Raw genomic sequence first — 25561 nt, 5'->3', positions numbered from 1 at the left:
CAATTAGATACATAATATATATTAACTGAACAGCTGACTAAGAAAGATTTTTCAATAGATAGTCTCTTGTGGCTCAACACAGAATTGTTTCTCTACACCAAATAACTGTTTTATTTTTAGAGGAATCATGTGCATCTGACTTGATGTTAAGAAATTGTCCCCGTATGACACATAAGGCCATTGCAATGTTCCATTAAAGGGGATGTATGTTGCAGAGACAATGAACCTTCCATCAAACACCTGTGCTCCCTTCTCTAGCATAGAGTAATGCCAGGAAAGGGCTGCCCAGTCAAGGACAAATGACCTGCAGCTCTTGCATAGAAAAGGGTCCTGTGATTAGTTTTTGCCAATAGAATGTTCATGAGCAAAAGTGGTTAAGAAGCAGTGAGACTGTTTCCACTTTCTTTTCCTTCAGATGCAAGGATTAGCTAAAGACCTTGAGTTCTGGGGCAGGGGTGGGGGCAGGTGTGTGTGTAACAAAAAGGAATAGATGGAAAGAGGCTGAATCCTTGAAGCATTGCTTGAAAAACAAACAAACAAACAAAACTGTTCACTAATCAAAAATACCTGTTTAGGCTTTACAAGAGGGAGAAATCTCCTATTTGTATATTTATTTGTTACAGTAGCATGCATTATCTTAACTGTATTACAGACTTGACATTGAGAGTAAGAATTTCTTATGGAAAGGTGGAAAACATATGTTAATGAGAAACTGGGTCCAATCTAACAAGTCTATTAAAATATATGCATATTTTTATTTTTTAAATTTTATTTATTTTTAATTTTTTATGTTTTATTTTTAAGAGATAGAGCATGAGTTAAGGGAGGAACAGAGAGAGAGGAAGACACAGAATCTGAAGACAGACTCTAGTCTCTGAACTAGACATCAGGACAGAGACCAACGTGGGGTTTGAACTCACTAACCATGAGATCATGACCTGAGCCAAACTGACTGAACCACCCAGGCAGCCCTCTATGCATATTTTTAAATGACTGAATAGAATTTAACACTGTAACATTTCCTCAGTAAGGCAAATTAAATTTCTAAAAGAGTGAGGTACTTGAGGCTTAAACTCATGTTGTAAGTGGATGGATCAGTAGAAACTGCTCAATCTTCATTATCTTGAAGATTAACATTTTATAATTTGAAATTTGGCTTTTCGCATGTGCATCAATATTTAGCAAATGATCATCTGAAAATATGTTCAGAGCTTTAAGCATGTGTTGTCAGGTTATATTGAGAATTATTAAAGGGGAGAGCATCATATTTTTAGAGAATTTTTTTTATAATGTTTTATTTATTTCTGAGACAGAGAGAGACGGAGCATGACCAGGGAGGGGCAGAGAGAGAGGAAGACACAGAATCTGAAGACAGGGTCCAGGCTCTGAGCTGTCAGCATAAAGTCTGAGGCAGGGCTTGAACCCATGAACGTGAGATCATGACCTGAGCCGAAGTTGGAGGCTTAACCGACAGAGCCACCCAGGCACCCGGAGAGCATCATATTTACTCAATGTGTTAAATAATTCTAGACTCTCCCATTTGGAGATGAAAGACAAGACAAATTGCTTATTGACTTATACTATGCATTAATAATTTTTCTTTTTTAGGACACAATACTTAAAACATACAATTATAATGATATAATACATGGGAAAGTGCTTAGTCTTGGGTCTGGCAAATTGAAAGCAACGTGGTGAATCAGTCTCCACTGTACCAATGAGAATCATACCTGAAGGGATGGAAATGTAACAGGATAGATGGAACCTAAGTGTTTAGATGACCTTATAGAGCAGAGGCTGTTAATCACTCGACTTCTACCTACTTCTGAACTATTGTTACATGAGAGATAAGGAATCTTTTGTTTTCTTTGATTCAACTGTATTTTTAAGATCTTTTTGTTATAGGACCATAATCAGAACGAATCTACTGTGTGGACACCTTGATTTCTAACTTCCGGCATCCAGAATTGGATGAATTGGAGAATTCAGACTTGGAGACACAACAATAGTGAAGGAGGTAGCAATCAATTTTTCATGGCATTTTGCTATATATTAAGAATAACTTATTCTTTGTCTTCCCCATATCCAGGTGAATATTTAGTTCTCTTTACTTCTGTTGGTTAAGCCACCCAGTTTGCGGAGCTTTGTTATGGCAGCTTTAGCAAACTAATACATCATCCATTCCACAATGAAGGTTAAATATTTTAAATTCTAGAATCAGTAAGGAAACCCTGTTACTTGACATTTAGAGCTAGGGGAATAAGCCAGGTCAGTCTTATGTAGTATTTATTTTATTCTATCTGCCATTCACAAACATATCTCTAGTCTTTCAACCAATCCTTATGGAGTATTTTCATCCATACTCTTTAGGTTGTGCCATGAAGGTTGTGATAAATGCCACTGAGCAGGAGATGCCAATCTCAGGTTTGAGCGTGATGAAGTTCCTGGGAAGACATGGAACAATATCTGATGCTGATTTATTTCCCCAAATTAAAGTTGCTTATATTCTGCTGAGCACAAGGACATAAATCCTAAACGTAATATCACCTTTAAATACACATAAGGGACAAGAAGACCAAAAAGGTCAGAGGGGCTATGTTAACTTAAATCACATAATGAAGTACTTATCAGTAGGGGAGAAAAATAGAAGATCCCTAGTTGCTCTTTATTTTAGAAGAATTTGGGAAAACCAAGAAAAGAGAGAAGGAAGAAATGGTTCTCTTATTATTTTGTCTTGTTTTTTCACTGAACAATTCCTGGATGTGTGAGAAACAACAATAGTGAAGGAGGGAGCCATCAGACTTTCATGGCATTTTGCTGTATATTAGGAATAACTTATTCTTCTTTGTCTTCCCTATATCCATGTGAATATTTAATTCTCTTAAGTAAAAACAAAAACTACTTGTCTTATTATTTTATAAACCCCTCTTCTTTTTTCCTCTTTACACTTGCAAATACACACCTGTCCAGATTTAGAAAGTGACCCCATTTATTAAATTGTGGTAGATAAGAACATACAGAAGGCTACCACTAACTTTACAAAAGTCTAAAACCCAGTATTCTCACAATGATCTGCCTGCCATGTCAGAATAAACTAAGGTGGCTTTCTCTCTGTTGTTGTAGTTTGTTTGTTTGTTTGTTTTTTAATCCCAAATAAGTGCTTTAGAAAACTCAGTTGTTTTTAGATACCTTCTTCAGTAACCAGCACCATCAGTAAAGTAAAATCGGGATAACTAACTTCTTCAAATCTCTTATTTTATTTTTTTAAGTAGTTTATTGTCAAATTGGTTTCCATACAACACCCAGTGCTCTTCCCCACAAGTGCCCTCCTCCATCACCACCACCTCTTTTCCCCCTCCCCCTTCCACCCTTGGTTCATTTTCAGTATTCAGTAGTCTCTCAGGTTTTGCGTCCCTCTCTCTCCCCAACTCTCTTTCCCCCTTCCCCTCCCCCTGGTCCTCCATTAGGTTTCTCCTGTTCTCCTCTTAGACCTATGAGTGAAAACATATGGTATCTGTCCTCTGCCTGACTTATTCCCTTGGCATGACACCCTCAAGGTCCATCCACTTTGCTGCAAATGGCCAGATTTCTCATTGCCATGTAATACTCCATTGTATATATATACACCACATCTTCTTGATCCATTCATCAGGTGATGGGCATTTAGGCTCTTCCCATGATTTGGCTATTGTTGACAGTGCCACTATGAACATAGGGGAACATGTGCCCCTATGTATCAGCACTTCTGTATCCCTTGGGTAAATCCTTAGCAGTGCTATTGCTGGGTCATCAGGGAGTTCTATCAGTAGTTTTTTGAGGAACCTCCACACTGTTTTCCAGAGCAGCTGTACCAGTTTACATTGCCACCAACAGTATAGGAAGGTGCCTGTCTCTCCACATCCTCACCAGCATCTATAGTCTCTTGATTTGTTCATTTTAGCCACTCTGACTGGCGTGAGGTGGTATCTCAGTGTGGTTTTGATTTGTGTTTCCCTGATGATGAGTGATGTTGAGCATCGTTTCATGTGCCTGTAGACCATCTGGATGTCCTCTTTGGAGAATCTCTTATTTTCAATATGAAAGAAGATAAGATTAGAGCCCTGGAATAAGTAGCATAAAAAGTCTCTTTGTTTTCCATGCTATGTGTGTGAAGGGGAAGTGATTTGTTAATAAGAAAAAATGCTGCATTATGTTAAATTACAATACAGTATATTACAATCTTTATGAGAAAACATAAAAAAAGATTTTGTCTAAATTATAAGGGTTACAGAAAAAGCTTTAAATGAAATCTAAGATTCTGATAGTAGGTTTTTTTAAACTTTATCCCAAGATATTTAAACCCAAAGGGTAAAGTTATCATCATCATCATCACCATTATTATGTCATTAAGCATTATGATTATCAGAAGAGCTGTAAAGAAAATTCAACTCTTGATTGAGTGATGATAGAAATATCAAATAGAGTACATGATTATTCAGACCCACTTCAAATCCCAGGATTTTAAAACAGATGTCCTGATTCTGGAAAGTAAGTTTTTAGGCGACTTAAAAGAAGGGAAAAAAAAACCAAACAGTTCAAGTATTTTGAAAGAACTTTTGAATACATAATAGTTTTGGGGAAAGGAAGTATGAAATCACATTTTTTATTGTATTATATTCTTAATCAAATGGCTCTTGAGTCTATAGTAACATGAAGTATTTTTTTAATCTTTTCACAAACGGAACACCTATAATCCACATGTCAATGTCAAGGAAACAACTTTGGGTTTAAATCTCTACAAGTTTAAAGATTTACACTAAGATCTCAATGTTAGAAAACTGTAATTGGATGGAAGCTTAGACATAATTAATTGTTAAGCTGTATAATTTTTCACTTTCCATTTCAAGGATTGTCACTAAAATCGCAATTTTTTCTCCTCTTGCTAATGTAGCAATTTCATAGTGACAGCCTGTCATCATGAGAATTTACTATCACATTACTGCTTTACACACTTCAATACAAACATTTCCAAGTTGAAATTAGATACATTGACAAGAAATATGGCTTTTATATAATGATTTATGTTTCTGCTTTGAAAAAAGAAATGTTCTCTTAAATATATTATACTGACAAGTAGCTTTGAAACTCTTTGTGGAAGCATTGAAAGGGAATATTTTATGATCACTGATCAATAAAAATAGTGCTTTGGCATTTTTATGTCCCTCTCCCCTACACATAAACACAAAAAAGAGAAAATGCTACAATAGGAGGTCACAGTGATTAATAGTATGTGCGTTATAATCTGGTAGGCCAAGGTGTACATCTTGGATTTTCTGTTGACTAGCTCTATGGTTTGGGAAAGTGGTTTACTTTCTTATGTTCTAACTGTCTCAGCTATAAATGGGATCATGAAGAGTATTCACCTCCAAAGGTGTTTTGAAAGATTGAACACCCCCTCATGTATGGATGGGGGTGTGTGTTCCAAGATGCTGAATGTTGGTACTACTATATGTAGTACCAAACCCTATATATACTATGTTTTTTTCTATATATACTGACCTATGATGAAGTTTAAATTATAAATTAGGCAAAGTATGAGATTAACAACAATAATAAAATAGACTATAATAACCAATATACAATATAATATTAACAATAAGCAATGTAATAAAATTAAAACAATGTACTGTAATAAAATTATGTGGATGTGGTTTTTCTCACAGTATTTTATTGTACTGTGCTCATTTTCTTCTTGTGATGACGTGAGAGGCTAAAATGCCCACATGAGGAGCTGAAGGGACGTGAACAACACTGGCACTGTGGCTACTAGTGACCTTCTTACAAAGCATCAGACTGAGGATCATTCACCTCTGGACCTCAGTTGACTGTGGGTAATGGAAATGGTGGGAAGTGAAACCATGGATAAGGGGGACTGCTGTCATACAACTCATTGGAAACATAGGTAGAAGGAACATCAAATAAGTAACAAATAAAATATAATCATCACTTACTGGGCACTACTCAGGGCCAAGTGTTAGGCTGGGGAGTGGGGACATAAAATAAGGAAGCCATGCTTTTCTGAGACCTCACAGTGTGGGGAAGTAAAAAGGAGATAGCATATGTGAATGCACTTTGCAAAATAAGAAACTCAAAATAAAAACAAAAGTGCTTTGTCAGTACAGTCTTCACCAATGCCCTCAAAAATAATTTAATGTTAAAGGGAAAGTCAGCAATAAACCATAAGAGACTTAAATATAGAGAACAAAGTGAGGTTTGCTGGAGGCTTGTTGGGTGGGGGGATGGGCTAAAATGCTGATGCGTATCAAGAAGGGCACTTGTTGGGATGAGCACTGGGTTTTACAGGCAAGTGATGAATCACTAAATCCTATCCCTGAAATCATTATTACATTATATGTTAACTAACTTGGATTTCAATTAAAAAATAACATTCTAAAGCAAAAATATATGTGTGTGTGTCAGTATCTAACTTCAGAACATTATGGCTTTTATTCAACAACCATACTGCCAATATTTTAATCTTGAGTACCTTGAGTACCTGATAATCAATTAACTCAATTGTGCATTCATTCATGCACTCAACTAAGATTTATAAGTGTCCAATATGTTCTGGGGATTCACTTCCTAGCCTTTTTAGCCATCCAGTGTCTTGTTTCTCAAGCATATGATCACAACCTTCTTCCCCTTGAGTGGAAGCTCATTCCTTATTTTATGTCTGACTTGATAGGAAGGCTTTATGATGTCCTCTTAGCAGAATGGTTTGTGAGTAACTTACAAACGTCTCAAGGTCAAGCTTCCTTAAAGCCACCAAAGCACCAAATCTAGTTGAAAGGACATAAAAATGAGTTTCTGGCAGAACTTTGTCTGGGCTTGGGAAAACAACAATTTGAGAGCCCACGTTTCCATAGATAACAAAACTGAGATGTCCTGGAATTGCATTTAAGGATTTCATATACACCTATCACTGAAATCGGCTTGATTTACAGCATAACGGTGCTTCAAGCATCTCAAATGCTAAAACAGTGTATTTAATTGCTTTAATTCACTATTAATTCATTTTCTTAATGTACTGCTAAAGAACAATTCTTTCCAAGTTCTACAAGGATAAGTAACACAACTATATTATCTATTCAACTTGCTGACTACATGATATCAGGAGCGTTAAAACTACAGTATAATAGTTTGCTGGCTGTTACTGCACTCAAAAATTTAAGTTGATATTATTTGTTGGAATCTACATAATATCAGAGTTTTATTTTAAAAACACTAAAAGCTAACATCAAATGAGTTAAAATGAATTTTATAGTTTACTATTTATGTTTAGAATGTACAAATGAATTCGGTCTTCACAGCATGAGCCTGGAAGAATAATCATCATGTATTTTAATATTTGTTATTTTGAGAAGTCTGATGGTGCCTACCTACCAAGATGCTTACCTGTGAAATTCCTTTTAAGAATATGAAAGAAAAATCGCATAGTGTAGAGAAAAATATACTGGAAGTTAATAAATAATAACCTCTCCTATTTCTAAAAGAATCTAGAATAACCCTGTCCTTTGATTCATTCCTCACCCTGTGGATTGTTTACACGATGCACTATACTGGTACAGAATATTCAAGGATCCATTGCACTGTGGACAGCTCTAATGGTCCCATTGGGCTAAGCAGGGACTTATTTACCTGTAGCTTCTATTCATTAAGTTCAAGTCCCCCCCCCTTTTAATGTTTATTTATTTTGAGAGAAAGAGAGAGTGTGGGAGCAAGGGAGGGGCAGAGGGAGAGAGGAGAGAGAATCCCAAGCAGACTTCACACTAAGCACAAAGCCCAACACAGGACTGGATCCCAGGAACTGTGAGATCATGACTGATGCCAAAATCAAGAGTCGAACCCTCAATGGACTGAGCAACCCAGGTGCCCCTCGAGTCTTCCTCTTGGTGCTAAAATAGCTCTGTTTTCCTTACCTCCTTAGTCCTTTAACCACTAGAAGGCAGATATCTAGTTCCAACTTTGCTTCTCATTACACCAAACATTCAATGCCTCCAATGATTCTGCCCAGAACACGGCTCTGACTCACCATCCAGGTGAATCTCCTCTGAACACGTCCCAGTTTGAGCTTTCTCTGTCTTTTCCCTAGTAAGCGCCATCGGCATAATTTATCAAGCTTTATTTCTTACAGTTTTTATATGAAAGAGGAGGTTTGCTTGTTGCTCAGAAAAATTGTTGATATTACTAAAATTAAACATTTTATATTAAAAGAAGGATCATTTGTTAATATACTTAAAGCGGGATGATATACATCAGAAACTTCTTTGGCTATTCTAACAGGTTCTCATCCCTGTCCTATCCTGTCGCCTATGCTTTCAGTGAATGATGACAAGACTTGAGCACAATACTCAGAACCCAGCAGAGCTGACAGTGACTTCCTGTGTTCCCTACCGCCTGCTGTCCCTGTCCTCTGGCACTTCTTGTGTCTACATCACAACTGTCTGTCACCTGTGCAGCCTGCAGGCTCTGAACTGGTTATCCTCTTCCCCTCGTCCATTTTTACAGCCTATTCTCCATTTAGTAGCCAAAAGGCTCTTTCAAAAACATAAAGTCTTCCTCTGTTGGAAACATTCCAGAGACTTCCCATTATAATGAGAATGAAATCCCAACTTCTGCCATGTGTCAGCTCTGTAGTCTCACCTTCCACAGACTCCCCTCCTGCCATTCCCAGTGCTCCAGCCACATTCGTCCTTTCCTTCTGTCTCAGTCAGGCCAAGCAGATCCACCTGCGGGCATCTGTCCTGCCTGTGCTTGCACAGAAGCCCTTTCCTCCCATACTTGCATGGCTGCCTCCTTCTTGACCTCCAGGTTAGTTTACTTGTCCCTTTCCTGGCCGCAGAATATGAAATAGCTTCTCTCAGTCCTTTCAATCATGCCACGTTATTTTATCTTTAATCTTTTAAAACATCTTTTTTTTTGAGAGAGAGAGAGAGAGAGAGAGAGAGAGTGGGGCGAGGCAGAGAAAGAGAGGGAGAGAGAGAATTCCAAGCAGGCTCTACACTGTCAGCACAAAGCCCCACACTGGGTTCCATCTCACAAACCTTGAGATCATGACCTGAGCTGAAGTCGGATGCTTATCTGACTGAGCCACCCAGGAGCCCCATGTCACCGTATTTTAATACTGTAATAGTACTTTTTGTCATTAATATATTCTCATTTGTTTATTTATAACCTATTTCCCTAATGAGATAAAAGTCAGAGTGTTCTCCTTGTACCAGCTGTTTCTGAAGTCACTTAAATTTAACATAATCAATATGCCTAAGTGGTATATTTGGGGGTGACACATTCTGGTTCCCTCCAAGGCATTAAGTTTAGGTTGAGTTCTTTTTTTTCTTCTTTTCCTTCCCTCTTTCCTCCCTTCCTTCCTTTCTTTCATATTATTACCATTGTCTGATTTCTCCAACACATTTCAGAAAAGACTACCTTTCCCCTATTAAGTTGCTTTTGCACCTTTGTTGAAAACCACTTGAGCATATTTCCACAGGTCTATTTTTGGGTTCTCTATTCTGTTCCATTGATTTGTGTGTTCATCTTTCTGCCAATACCACAGAATCTTGATTACTGTTGCTATATAAGTCTTGAACCCAGGTAGAGTGATTCTACCTATGTTATTCTTCTTTTGCAAAATGATTTTAGCTATTATAGTTTCTCTGGCTTCCTGTATACATTTTAGAATCATCTTGTCTATGTGTACAAATATCTTGCCTGAGTTTTAACAGAAGTTGTGTTAAGACTGTATATCAATTTGGTGAGAATCGACACTTTTACTATATTGAGTCATCCTAGTCTGTATGCTTCTCCATTTATTTAGATCTTCTTTAGTTTCTTTCACCAGCATTTTGTAGCTGTCAGCCAGTTGGGGCTGGATGGTGCTATGTTATCTCCACTGATACTGTGGCGGGTGGGGTTTCCCATTGGACCTTCTGTGTGACATCACCCTGGAAGTACTGGGGTGACTCATTACAGACTGTCAAGGATGAAAATCTAGGATCTCTTTTAGCCCTTTCCTGACAGAGGTGGAAATGGTGCCAAAGTGTTTATGGTGGTGTTTGGCTAGGAGTATTGTCTGATTGTTTCCTGTTTTGCTTGAATAGTCCTGTTCTGATGCTTGGTTGGAGAGAGCAGGCTTTTTCTGTCTGCATCTATTGTTTCCAAACTGCTAGGTTCCTCATTGTATCATTCCTTTGTCCTGTGGTCTCTAACTAGTCTGTTTCCTTCTCTGTGTCTATTACAGCCTTCTTATGCTTGTTTTATATATATTGTCTGGGGTTTTTAACTATCCAGTGGAGAATTAGGGTACATGAATTTCATTTTCCTGGAAGCAGAAGATAAAAGTTACAGAGCAAGTGCTACTATTTTTCAATGTGTGTTTCAATTTTCAGCTATATTAGATCATTACAAAAGGCAGGTATGAACCCAACTGCACTTAGGAGAATGTTGGACAAGGAAGTTAAGTGTCTTATCCATTTGTACGTGGTCAGTCTATGCACGGAATTATTCTTTGTACCTAATGTTTATATTTTTAAAGATGAAACTCTTGTGCTATGAATACAATGGGTATTACAGATAAGGTTCTCTTGATATGAATACAACAGTCATTAAATCATTTTTAAAAAATAATGCTGGGGGTACCTGTCTGGCTCAGTTAGAAGAATATGGAACTCTTGACCTCAGGTCATGAATTCGAGTCCCACATTGGGTGTAGAGATTACTTAAATATAAAATCTTAAAAAGAGAGAAATAAATGTACAAGAAACAATATAACACTCATGGCCCAATACTCAGAACTGACCATTTTTAATATTTAAAAATCAAACTGGATCAAAATAAGAGGTAGAAAATATTCTATGTTTGGGAATATGGCAACTGGAGACATTTTTCTAAGTTCTGACAGATTTAAAAGTCCTGGTTCTCCTAATGTCTGGATGCTTTTCTTAGAACAGGTCACTTAACTTTTTCACGTGTCCGTTTCCAAATTTGTAAAAGAATGATAATAACACCCACTTTGCCAATTTCTCAGAATTCTTGTAATGATCAAATGAGTTAGGGAATGTGTAAATATTTTCCAAATTGTTAAGCTATTTATAAATATAGTATGTTATTTTTATCTCCATCATTATTAATAGTTACGCATATTCTCCTTACACAGCTAAATGGAAGGCACTAAGACACAAAAAGCTTAAGGAGGGAAGTATCAGCAATCATAAGAGTAGGCTTTGCAAGTATAATAGATGTAATAAGTGTAAAAGAGTATTTGTAAGGCTCTGGTATCATGCATATATGGATGTGATAAAGAATTACATGCAATTATGTAAAACTAGGAAATTAGTCGAGAATTTCTTTCTCTGGAAATTTTGTAATTAGATTTATTATCCAATGCAGTTTATTTTTTAAATGTTTTATATGTTTTTATTTATTTTTGAGAGACAGAGAGAGCGTGAGCAGGGGAGGGTCAGAGAGAGGGAGACACAGAATCCGAAGCAGTCTCCAGGCTCTGAGCTAGCTGTCAGCACAGAGCCCGACACGAAACTTGAACCCACGACCTGTAAGATCATAACCTGAGCCGAAGCTGGGTGCTTAACTGACTGAACGACCCAGGCGCCCCTATCCAATGCAGTTTAGAGACATGACATGAAGAAAGAAGAAAGGAAAGAGTCACTTTCATTTCCCAATTCATTCCAACATGGAACATCTCTTCCTCTCAGGCCAGTCTCCTAAATATACCCCCTCCTTGCCATCTCATGGTTCCGCTTTCTCCCTCCTACCCATTCTTCAGGATCTCCCAATATTCTCACCTCCCCTGTTCAACTTTCCCTGACAATTCCAGCTTACTCTACTCTCATCCTGTTCTGAAATCTTATTGCCTGTACCACAAAATTCGGCACTTAATTATATATTGCTTGTACTTTTTTCTAATTGTGTCATGGATATCTTCTCTTTCATGCTAAATTGTAAATTCTCAGGGAAGGACCAATTTTCATGCTTTTATGTTTATCCTTCAGTATTTAAAAACATGAGCATATAGTAGCTACTCAAAGATAATTAATTGACCAAATGATTTTTCTAGGTTCTTTATTACCCTTACCTCTATAGTATTAAAGAATAGAGAACAAGAAGACAAAAGATAACACTATGAGTTGCCCTGAGTGGTAAAGTTATTCTTAGTGCCAGTTCCTGATATTTCTGGCTGACAGAGTAGACAGTAGTGGTGAACTAAAAGGCCATCCTAAAGATTTTGCTTACATTTAGACCTCCGTAATGAGTCATTACTACCTACCAAGTAGCTTAGTTAAAAAGAGGTCTTTGTAATTTATTTCACCATTTCCTTATATTGTGTGGGTGTCAATCATTTGGTGTCTTATGCTCAAAATAAATCAAGGTGATGCAAAGGGTTAATTTGTATGCAATATTATCCTATTTCCCATGTGGGCTGGATCCAGACAAGACTGAGACAAGAGGCTTTCATTAGGATTTGGAATTCTTAGAAATCATCTAGTTTAACATGCTCACTTTTAGGTCAGAGGTTCTAGAAGTTATTTAAAAATCGGGTCGGTCACAAGGGTCCCTCTATGAGTTCAAAGAATGTTCAAAATACATCATTTTGGCCACCTGAGTCCTTTATCTGCTAGTATTTGGATAAGCACCTCAAAGACAAAGTTCACATATTTTGTAATTAAAGTGCTCTGAATTTGAACTCCAGATTTGTTTTTTATTAGTTATATGGCTCTAGGTAAAGGTAAATCTGATAGCCTCAGATTTACTTAGATAGGAAAAATTGACAAAGCAATATTTATTTCTCAAGATTATTGTGAGATCTAATTGTTCATATAAGTAGTCTTCTTAGAACTGTTAAGAAAAACATGTAAGATTTTAAAGAAAAAGTTATTCTGTATATAAGCACCATTTTTAGCATAATATAATACTATTGTAATTATACTGCAATCATCATTACTGTTAACTTTTAAGTAGGGAATATGTTATTGATTAAAACATAATAAAATTAATAAAGTTTTAGAATTAGACCAGGATGCCAAAGTAGGATAGAAGAGAGCCCTTTACAAAACCTGGTCATCAGAAAGTATACCTGGAACAGAGCATGACTGCTCTGAGTATTAGAGATTAAACGTCATTGATGGGGACAAGTTGTCTTGGGTACATTTACATTTTATTTTATTTATTTTTATTTCTATTTATTTTAAAATACTCTCTGTGCTCTCTGTGGAGAGTATGGTCTGTGTTCTTTTATGCCACAGTGTAGATTTTTTTGGTTGTATAGGAACCTGCCCATTGGGCGCCATCCCGTCCCAGTCCAGATTAGCTCCCGATTAATTCTAGCAGCCCCATGTACACACATTTGTAACTCACATGCCCTAAATTAGGCATGGTTTAACTTCCATCTTTGCTCCTTATTTCTCAGCTTTCTTAGTACTGGAGCAGGAAAGAAAGGTGTAGTTTATAGGACTCCTCAGGGATTCCAACAAGGCTATCTTCCTGAAACTTTCTATAATTTTAACAACACATCTAAACCCCTATCTTAGAATCTCACACAACTGACTCAGATAAACTGTTAAATGTTCAGCCAACTATAATAAAACATGTCATATGTTTGCATATTTTTCATAACACATAACTGCTCTATAAGTATTTATGGAATTTACAGATTTCAAATTAGATGGGGGAACATAATTATCTTGTAGCTAAAGATTGTTTTAGAAAGATTCAGAAATATGAATTTATTGTACTCCTCTTGGGTAGTTCATGAACTGTCCCCTTTTCAACTTTGCTAACTGGATTGCCTTTCCTTAATAGATCCTTCCCCTTCTCACTGAACTTAACTTACTCTCCATGTGGTAAGTGGAGTAATGGATGTTCACATCGTAATTCCCCAAGCCTGTGAATATGTTGGTACGTGGCAGGGGGAATTAATGTTGCTATTTAGCTGACTTTAAGATAACGAGATTTTCTGGACTATCCGGGTGGCCCCACTGTAATCACAGGAGTCCTTATAAGTGAAAGAGGAAGGCAGGGGAGTCAGTCAGAGAAGATGTGATGACAGAAGCAGAGGGTCAGGGGATGCAGTCGGCTTTGAACACAGAAGAGGGCCACCAGGCAAGATATGGCAGCCTCTGGGAGATGGAGAAGGTGGAGAGAACATATTCTTCCCTACAGCCTGCAGAAAGGAACCCCTGATGATATTTGATTTTATTCCAGGGAGATCATTTCCGATTTCTGAGCTGCAGATAACAAATGTGTTGTTTTAAGCTACTATATTTCTGGTAATTTGTTAAAGCAATAATGAGAAACTAATAGACTCTGCAATGCACCCAACATGTTCTTCATCTCCTCCCTGAGCAGGAATGTATAAATGCATGGACTCTGACCAGACTGACAGAGATGAACATCAGCGTCTCCATGTGGCAGCCCTGTGACCCCAGTTATTTAACTTCTGTGCCCTATTCCCTCATCTACAATATAGGGATTCTAATAATACCTTCCTTGTAGAGGTGTCAAGTGAATTAAATGAATTAATATACATAAAAATACTTAGAGCAATGAATACACAACTAAGGGTATAAAAGTGTGTGGTATGATTATCAGTGTATCTCCCTCTATAAATTATTTGATAATCTGCTCAAATGTCATCTCTTTCACATACACACACAAAAAAGCCTATCCCTTCTCCTTTCCTGGACAAAGATCTCTCTTCCTTAAATCCACAGAGAACTTCACCTTTATGGTTTTTTACTGCCCCTGGCAATTTAAATTTTATTTAATCACCTTCATGTATGTTGAACCATTTCTAAGGTATAAGATCTTGTAAAGAGTTACTGGTATGTGTTTTGTTTGCTTATATTAATCTTGTTATACCCACAGTTTTGGGGTCAGTAGTTTGCATATTATAAGTGTTCGATAAACATATTCTGAGTGACCAGTGGTGTTTTCAAAAACCGAAATCACCCACCAAACGGTGGTTAGCAACATCTGTATCAAGAAGTAATCAAAATCTAGAAGTGTGTTACTATGTTCATAGAAAATGTGCTCCACAGTAATTGATAAGATTCAGATGTTTTTTTCTTTCACTCTAGATGTTCAACCATAGTATAAATCACATGTCAGATTAAGATTGCTTTTTAATTAATTATTCTCCTTTAAAGTATATTTTATGTAGTCCATTCTGAAAGTTTAAGCATGATGCTATGGGAACTAGTTTTAATGCTGTACAAAGACATGATAGGAGACCTCATTTTTGAATTTCTAGAACCTTCCTATTAAGATTGTGGTATGTTGTTAAAAAGTCGACTTCAGAGGTTTCTGTTAACAGTAGTCAGCTGATCAGTATTTCAGGTATGGGGTGAAAAAAGTACAAACATAATTACCACAGAAATCAATATTTCAAGTTCTAAAATTAATATTCTCATTGGTTTTTATGTTCATTTTTTTGCATACATCTACAGTGAGTCTCAAAGCTCTGATAATTACTGCAGGGTTATATCCTGGCACAGCACAAGAAATGAAATACAATTAAAACCAGCTGCCATTAGCCTTGGTGGTATTTTTTGAGATTAATCTCCAAACAGCCCCAATTTTTACAAAAACTGTTGAAGGAAAAGTTACTTATTGAGAAGGAGGGGAATTCAATCTTCTAAACAAATCCTGTCTTAGTGGCTGTAGTAAGAAACTGATTCACATGTTTCTGCTTTTTTTGTCACTATTTTGACATTCCAGTAAAAGATTTGTAATTTAATGACATACAATAACAAGTCTTTACTTACATCCTATGCATGCTTGAGGAAAGAGTAATTCTACCGAACAACTCACTGACCTGATACTTAAAATAATTAGGGAATTTTTTATGTAAAGACAGAAAAGTGCGAAGGCTCATACATTAAGATGCCGAAGACAACCTTGAAAACAACATACATTACAAATGAAGACACCGTGCCCTCAGGTTGCAAACTTTTCAAAGCTCCGTGTCAAATGAAGAGACAGACCTTCCTTTTTGATGCCACTAATCTCATACTGGAAAAGTAATGCTCCTTTAAAAAGGTAGGTTGCTGATGTTTTTTTCATAGACAAGCAGTCTACTCATTTTTAGTGGCTCTGAATTGATCCTGCTAATGCAGAAGCTGGCTTTCTCAGATTTGTTTAGCTTTAGGGGTTAGCGATTTTTTGTTAATTTCTCTTTTGCTGGGTTAGAAATAACTGAAATGATTTCTCTCATGCTGATTTTTAAGTGTTTAAAGGAAAGCAAGGGTTGATAGCTCATCAAGGCACCGGAGACTCCCCTAAGAGTTGACAACTTCCATTTTGAGAATGCATTAGCCAAACACTTCCATTTCCGACAGAGGGGGTCATTAGGGGCACTTAAGCACAGAAAGCTACTAGGAGCAAAAACACCCCAGAGAATTTGTGGAAAGACTTTGATGTACCCTTTGCCCCATATTTTAAAATGATATAGAATCCAAAGAGCAACTCCATTAACCGATCATTTGGATTATCATGAGTTGTGATGAACTTAAGCCTCTGTAATATTCTAACCCGACAATTTGCTTGATGATGGCAATATCACAAGCATCTGCCTTGAAGAGATGTCTTACTTTGCCTTCTCTTGGATACCACTGGGATTTACAGTGTCTGGGGCAAGAGGCAGAAGTAATAACATATTAAAGGATAGAAAAGTTACATAAGGTCATTATCAGAAATGAAGGAATGATGACCAATGGAGTAAGCCAGTGTTATTAATTCAGCTAGAGCTGAAGAAAGGGCTCTGAATCTGTTCTCACTTAGAAGGAAAATGTTCTTATACCTAATGTGTACTGAACACTTTTGAGAAAAATGTGTGGGGATTGTAGCTGTGTGCCACATTCTGTGCTAGGCCATATATATTTCATGTAAGTTGCTTACATATAATTTATGACATCACATGTAATTTATTATAAATATATATAAAATATAAATTATAATACATATAAATATATATGTATACAATTTCATGTAGGGGATAAACGAACTCTGCCTGTAGACATTATCATTGCCTCATTAAAGATGCTCCTGGAGTAACACAGTAAGTCATTTAAGTGGGATTTGGATGCAAGTCTTACTGGTTTCAGAGTATGTTCTTTATGCTACATCACATTGGTCTTACTCATTTTTATTTTGTTTCCTTCTTTTTAAGTTTATTTATTTATTTTCAGAGAGAGTGTGTGTGAAAGCAGGGGAGGGGCAGTGAGAGAGGGATGCTGGAAGCCATTTCCTGAAATCACAAAGTTGAGAAAATCTCCTTGTGAGGTAAGGCGGGTTTTGCAAGGCGCTTGCGTCAGATGGCAATGGATGTCTACCCCCCACTCAGTTTTGCTTGAGCACCAACCCCCAGGGCACATCGCCAACTGGCATCAAGAGTGACTTTCCCTCTAATGCTAAAAATATGCTAAATTGTACCTTGTGAAGAAAAATATAGGAATTTCTTTTGTGTTTATGGGAGCAAATATTATAGTTCCTGAGAAACCTGTTTTTCTTTCCCTCAAGAAAACAAGCTATTGAACCCTGCTCACAGAAGAACTAACTCTTGCTTTCTCTATGCTAAAAACATTGCCTTGTATTTGAATGCTGAGGATACCTTCCTTCCCCATATGGTAAGCATCTAAATCACCCACAATCAATCACTATTGATAAAGATTATGCATGAGTCTTCTACCAAACTATGTTCTGGGAAATTTTTACATGCCAATGAATTTGTCATCAGCAATCATTGTCTAAGGCAATTGCTACTCCTGTTTTGTATCCTATACATTTTTTTTCCTGCTTGGATTCTCTCTCACTCTCTCTTTCGCCAACACTGTCCATCCTTCAGGGAACCCCGGACCGGCTGGCACTGGACTCGGACAGAGGGAGAGAGAGAGAATCCAAGCAGGCTTCATGCTTAGCTCAGTCTCATCAACCCTGAGATCATGACCTGAGCCAAAATCAAGAGCTGGACCCTTAACTGATGGAGCCACACCAGTGATCCCTTTCTCTGTGCTTCTTAAAACAGGCAAAGGTAGGAACTGACTATCGGTAAAGGCTTCTTTTTCTCATCAGATTATTTATTCTTAAGGAATTTTCATATTCTCTCACTCTCTCAAAATATGTAATCTTAATTTTTTTTTAGTGGACTGAATTATGGCCTCTTAAGAGATATGCCCAGTTCCTCAAACTGTGACTGCTACCTTATTCAGAAAATGGGTCTTGGCATATGTGGTTAAGTTAAGGATCTTGAGAAGAGGTGCTTATTCTGGAACATCCCAATGGACCTAAAATCGGATGACATGTATTATCAAAGAGATAAAGATACCTGTCTCCCTCTGGGTCTCTCTCTCTAGAGGGAGACAGACATGCAGAAGAGGAGGTCATATGAGGACAGAAACAGAGCTTGAACTCAGGAAGTCACAAGCCAAGGAAATACCCGGAGCCACCAGAAGTTAGAAGAGGCAAGGAACGGATGGTCTCCCAGGGCCTCTGGAAGGGGTAGGGCTCGGCTGATACCTTGATTTCAGACTTCTGGCCTCCACCACCAGGAGAAAACAGATTGTGATTTTAAGCTTCGAAGTTTGTAGTAATTTATTATGGCAGCCACAGAAACTGATATAATTCCCCTCTTTTAAATTCTGAAATTGGAGGCAGGGGCAATTGTAATGTAAGAACACTGCATGCTCACTCTAGCCCTGTGGGGCAGTAGAAAACATAGATAAACTTTAGTAAATGCAGGGCATTTTCCCTCTGCATAGACCGATGATCGTATAGTTTGTTTTCTTCCTATCACCTTGTGCCCAAATATCTTCTGATGGCTGGAATATAACCTGTGGTCAACAGATATTTGTGGAGCAAATCAACTTGACTTTGCAGTAGCTCCAGCAAAACTGGACCATTTCAAGAAAGAATAAAAGGTCATTTATCCTGGGAGAAGTGTTCCTTTATGTCTGAATTCTCATCAGTGTGCTAACACCTGCTCTGACACACATTTAGGTTGATCAGCATGTCAGAACTAGCTACCTCTGCAACGTGCTAAAACAAAAGGTAAGTGAGAAATGCAATGGTTAATGTGCACAGTCCTCAAGTGTGGTGGCAATCATGAATTAGTCACCAAATGTGTACTGTTATTTTAATATATTAAAATAGAATTTGAGAGATCCTTAAAATGTGAGAAATGGGAACTGTTGGGAAATATATAAATCTAAATGTCATTACATAGGGCTAGGATTCCATTCTCCTATGTCAGTTGGAAAGTTAGGAGGAGAGGAGTCATGGTAGATCTGGGAATAGATGGGGGTGATTCTCAGTGTGGACCTTTCACATCCAGGACGCACCAGCTCTGTCATCCCGGGGCGCTATAGTGAAGTCCAGTCTTGCTAGTTGGTACCTGGTAGGACAAGCTGTCATATTTTTAACATCATTTCAATGTATCCATTCTCCCTAGAATATATATACCCTTCTCTGCAGCCTCAGTGTTGTGGCTTCAGTCTGCCACTATTTGGATCTTGGTCTCTCACTTGCATGCCCAAAATAGCCTCTTCAGAGATCCCTCTTCCTACAGAATTGTTCCCTATAATTCATTCTCAACACAAACTTTCTTTAAATCCAATGTAAACATCTAACTCCTCTACTAAAAAGCATAAATACACAAAGAAAAAAGCAGAAAAAAATTCACCACTGCCAGCTTCCTGTCATTCCACAGGATTAAATATAGATCTCATACTATATGTGTGTATATATATATGTATAAGTATGTGTGCACACATAAACATGTGTACATACACACATTTAAATATATTGCATCTATATTATATAGCAACTATATTACATAAGTGTATAATACCTATATTAAAAATAAAATGCTTTCGCAATTTGAGCCTCGTCTACTACTGCAGCCTCTTTTGCCTTATCCTATAATAGGAGTCTCTACACACTTAGAGCTTTACACACTTCTCATGGCTTTTTGAAATCACCAACTTCTGGGCTTCGTGTTTTCACACAAAGCTGCTGTTGAGTAGGGGCACCCTGGTGAGGCCAAAGCAGTGGATATCTATTCTGATGGATCAGGGCATCTGCTCTATTTGATTGGGTGGTTTGGGCTCTGGCAAAGATAGAGCCTGAGACAAGGAATTGGACACCAGTCATTTAGTAGTTTTTTGAGGAGGTGATCTCTAAAAGCAGAAATGAGAAAGTAGTGAGTGATACAGGGCTGGAGGAAAATGCGCCTTGACCAGGTTGCTGCTGAGGCATTAGAAGCTCAAATATGTGGGGACCTCGGAGATGCCTACTCGATGCTCCCAGAATTATCTAGAAAGATAGAGCTTTTATCCTTCCATCACTGGGGTTGAGTCTGTTGATTTCTCTCCACTTCCAGGCTGTATTTGAGGCCAGTCTAAGGGAACTCCAGTGATATCACATCAGGTGAGGAGACTGAATCACAGAGCTATGCAGTGAACAATGAGGTAAAATCTTGGTAATAAAAGAGGAGTCTGAGTACTTGTGGAACTGTCCGCCACATCCGCTGCTGTTATTAAACATGGTCTAAGGGAGGCGATGCAGGGCCTGGATGGGTCTACAGTAAATATGTAGCATATGGTTGTTGCATTTCTTTTATTACTTTAGCCTTTACATATGTTAGTCCTTTATCCCAGAAGCCTCTTTTTTTTTGTCCTAGAAAACTCCTCATGTCCTTGAAGATTTAAATGAATGTCCACCACCTGTGACAGATGGGAGGTTTGTCCCCAGCAGGGATTCTCCTCATCTCCCACGATAAGAAGAGTTTTAGCTGATAATACAGGATCTAAGCATAACTGATGTGCTCAACACAGGCAATGCCCTCACTTTCCTCCACTCACTTCCTGCGCACTGATACATGAAGATGGTGGCAGGGGGCCATTTTCCATCATATAGACCTAATGAAGCAACACAGTGATAAAAGTATGGGTCCCTGAGGCCCTCATAGAGCAGAGCAACCCTATTCTTTCCACGCACCCACCCTTGGAGTTCATAACAATTCTATAAGGTAAAGCCAAAGTTATTTCTGTCTTAAGCAGGTAGCTAACCCCATATCCTAACTCCCATGACTCTCATGAAACTGTTCCCTGCACTACTTCCACTGCGCTGCTGTCCCAACTTCTGTCAGATTGGATTCCGGTTATCTGTGCCATGTCCATCAGGACACTGCAAGGCCTTGGTGGCACCATGAGTGCTTGGCACATATTAGATTTACAATAAACTAGCTTTGATACAGGTCACTGAAAACTTTCAAAACAATTGCTCAGATAGTAAATCTATAGTAGATACAACGATGAATATGTGATATATAAAAATCATTCACTGGACTGCTCACTGTACTTTTTCATTTTTTTCTTAATTTTTAAAAATGTTTATTTATTTTTTAGAGAGAGACGGAGTGTGAATAGGGGTGGGGAGGGTGGGGATAGAGAGATAGAAATGCACACAGAATCCAAGCAGGCTCCAGACTCTGAGCTGTCAGCACAGAGCCCTACACGAGGCTCGAACCCACGAACTGTGAGATCATGACCTGAGCTGAAGACGGACGCTTAACCGACTGAGGCACCCAGGTGCCCATGTACTTTTTATTATAAAGCATATTTTTGCCCATGAATGAATGTTTAATGAAACATTTCCTTATAAAGCATGCTTTTATATATAAACTTGACCCTGAAATGCATCCCTGTGCCTTTCATTTATTCCTTCTCCCCTGTTACAATTAGGAAAGTATCTCTTTTCATAGCTAAGAGAAATTCTTTTATCTTCTCTTAAGATTCTCTCTCTTCCTCCTTTGCTAAGGCCCTATGCTCTCTCCTTTCCATTCCTTCAAATTCTCTGTCTCTGTTGTTTCAAGTTTCTCTCAAACAACCACTGAAAAGTCTCCCTACTCTCCTTCAGGTGACAGCTTCTTTATATTTGTCACTGTGAAAGGTTTTTAAATCGCTTTCACTTGCTGTCTCCATTTTCTCATCCCTACTTCACAACACAATGACACCCAACCATGTTTATATTTCAGCCAATCTATAAATATTGCTCTTGCTACTGTATCAGAATCCAGTGAGTTTCAGTTATCATCATATATGTGTTAACAACATTCAACACAACTCAGCACTCCCTTGAAGTGATCATTGTGTCTTGCTTTCTTTGATTCTTCCTCTCTGTAGCTACTCTTCTCAATGGTCCACTCCCCTCCCATCTGCCCTGGATTTTCCTCATCAGACATTTAAAGTTGAAAATCTTTAGGACATATACTTCTTAGCCAATATAATCCCACTAGTTCTTTTTTTTTTTTTCATTTCCATGGCTTCATGGGCCACTCAAATCCACCATAAGTCCTAAATATCTATTATTGCACTGATCTTGCTTCTGATTCCAGACATTTCTATTCAAATGTGTACTTTGTTGTCTCTCTGGCAACTCAAATCCATTAGCCATTACCACTCCGATTTGGCCTTCTTCAGGATCCTGACACAGGAAGTGGTGCTGGAATCTACTTCATTGTTCAAACCAGAAAGATAGGAATCTCGTAAGACTTTTCAATCTCCCATCTAGAATGAACAAACATCCTGAACTGCCTGGGACTGGAGGATTTCCTGGATAGAGAACTTTGAATAATGCTAAAATTTGTCAAAACAGGTATTTGTCAAAACAGGATAGTTGGTCACCCCCAAGTCCTGTGGATTCTACCTCTTAAATAGCTCTTGTATTTGTCCAGTTATTTCTGGTCCCAGGACCACCACTGTTGTCTCTCCCCATAGCTTCATGCATCCACTCTTACTCTCCATTCCCTACCTTCCCAATGCTTTCTGCACTTTGTGATCACATGACCTTAATGACAAACAAGATTATTACATAAACCTCTTCTATCCCTTCTCATTATCAGTAACAGGATAAGAACCTGCAATATCTGCCCTCACCTGTCCCACCGCCTCATCTTTCAGCACTTGTCCCCTCTCTCTTTGGGTTCCAGCCATACTAACATTTCCATTATGCAAATGTGTCAAGAAATGGGATTTGAACAACTTCCCCTTCTTCATTCTTCATTTTAACTTCTTATCTTTCAGTGTCGTTTCCTCAAGAATTTTTTTTTCACCCAAGGCAAGATCAGGCACATGGTCTCCTCCCTGCCATAGCATGCTATATTTCCTCACAGACTCAAAGGCACTTATTATTCATCCACTGTTTATCTTTCCAGCCACACTAGAAGTTCCAAGAGATGGGTATTCTTGTTGTATTCTTTTACTCCCCATTGGATCCCCAGGACCCCTCTCAGTGCCTGGAATGCAATAAATACTTGTGAAATGCATGAACACATATTTGATAATAGAATATTTCCTTGTAGGAGGTTCACATTCTATCATAACTTCAGATATCTCGATTAAAAATAAAACTATATTAAGGAAGGGAATTAAGGCATTATCTTTCATATAATTTAGCAAGTTTTACCATATTCCATTAAATCTAAGATATCATCAATTATACAATGCATTGTTATTTTAAGTACAACTAAGAAATAAAAATAATGCTGGAAAATAAACCATGAAAAGCCATTGACTAAAAGACACATCCAGTTTTCAGATTTTAAAAAATGAAAACAAAGAATTCCACAAGGTACAAGTACTCAAATCTGTATACTTCTCTCCATATCGCCCATTCCCTCCTTGGTCCATTGAGCCAGCCCCTCATTCCTGGACTATTGAAGCTATGATCTCCTAAATGGTGTCTTCCTTTGCATTCTTGAACTCAAATGATCTCCACATTTCATCCAGAGTGATCATTTCAAAATGCAAACCTGATCACACCACCCAAAATCCTGCTTAACCTTATCTTTACTATTTCTTTTGTTACGTGATACACACTCCTTACTTTCTATCCTTCTGAATCACCTACCTAAAATTTCTATCCTAAAATATGCCATTTTTCTTTATCTAGAATATTTTCCAACTCACTACCCTCAGTCCTGGCTTCAACTCCTCATTTTATAAGGGTCGGTATAGACTTCCCTTCCCCAGCAAGATGCCCTGCAAGCCTGCCATTGTAAATCGGCAGTCTCCCTCCCCCTGCCCCTGCCACCATTCTTTTCAAACACACTCTATTCTCTTCCTTTGTGACACTCATCTCCAGTTGTGTCTTTATATTATTTACTTGTATGTTGATTTGTATAATGTTGGTCTCTTTGATTGAACTCTGAGCTCCAGAAGGGCAGCCACCAGGATGATGTCAGTTGGCTTCATATACCAGAATGTGATGCATATCTACTTGCTAAATGATTTTTTATTGAATGAATGAGGCAATGAAGCAGACACATTTTGCTGAAACAGGGACAATGGAAAACGCAGGGCAGAGTTCTGAGGAACATGAGTGTTTCTAAAAAAGGAACAACATAGATCCCCCCAAATTTGGTAGGTGACAGAGATAAATTTGCCTTCAAAAGACTTTATTCAAAGACAAACGCTCATGGAATGTGTCATTTCAGATGAAAATAGTAGATAGATGAAAATAAAAGGGTAGAGCCTTCTGTTTTTAATGCATTTTATGTATTGAGTTTTATTTTTCCTCTAGATATTTTCAAATTATTTGTAACAATAGATCTAATAGCAATAATTTTGTTTTATTTTTGGTTAAAAAAACCCACACCTCAGAATAGATTTTTGCATTTATGAACCTTGGTATCTTTTGTTGTGTTTCAGTTTGAAAAGTAATCAGATTTGAAATCAAAGGTGAATTACAAGGTTAAAACCTTACAAATGACAATTTTTCCCTCAAATTTGTTTGTGAAAAAACTGGGTAAATGACTAATGAGAAAATATTAGCATGCTAAACTTACAAAAATTATAGAGGAAAAACAGACCAATTTTAATAGAACCAGTGCCAATTACATCTCGCACTGCAATGTCAGTCAAAGTAAACTTAATTTTGACACATGTAATTGTGTTAGCAATAATTTCATGTAGAGGAAAAAGCTATTCATCCTTAATATCCTAGGGGACTTTTTGCTCAACTAACTTCTAATTTTCTAATGCCTGGTTTTAGCTTGAAATGAGGGCAGTCACTTTTTCTCCGTCCTTGAATATTGCTCATGTGTCATTCTTGCAAAAAATATGTACGCCTCCACTCATGCACTCATTTGTCCTTTCATTCACTCACCATTTATTGAGCAAATTTTATGTTCCAGGCACTGTGCTAGGCTCTGGATATGCAAAGATGAAGAACTCTAAGAGTTAAAATATGATAAGAAAAAAACACATTAACAAATAGAGTTTCAAAAGAAAGTGCTAATAAAAAATGGCTAAGTGGTAGAGTAAGCACAAGTAGTTTCATGAAGATCTCATGCATAATGAATGAAAAGATGGGGGCTTGAACTCGGGTCTCCCAATTCCTATTCCAAAAAATTCCTTTTGCTGAGTGCTTCAGGCTCCATGCTATCTATGTTACACATGGATTCACATTTTATATACACCTCATGTAATCCTAAATAACCATGAAAAAGAGCAAT

The 25561-nt window shown here is 37.7% G+C and overlaps 1 protein-coding gene across 3 annotated transcripts in view; it reads right to left on the bottom strand.

The window, feature by feature from the left end:
• KCNIP4 (potassium voltage-gated channel interacting protein 4) overlaps positions 1-25561 on the bottom strand; it is a 1120978-nt gene that overhangs the window by 302327 nt on the left and 793090 nt on the right. The window lies entirely within an intron of this gene.

The sequence above is a fragment of the Suricata suricatta genome, chromosome 1 (genome assembly GCF_006229205.1).
Source record: "Suricata suricatta isolate VVHF042 chromosome 1, meerkat_22Aug2017_6uvM2_HiC, whole genome shotgun sequence".
Classification (NCBI taxonomy): domain Eukaryota; kingdom Metazoa; phylum Chordata; class Mammalia; order Carnivora; family Herpestidae; genus Suricata; species Suricata suricatta.
Note: the sequence above shows the minus strand (reverse complement) of the source record. Positions and strands in the feature narration are given on the sequence as shown.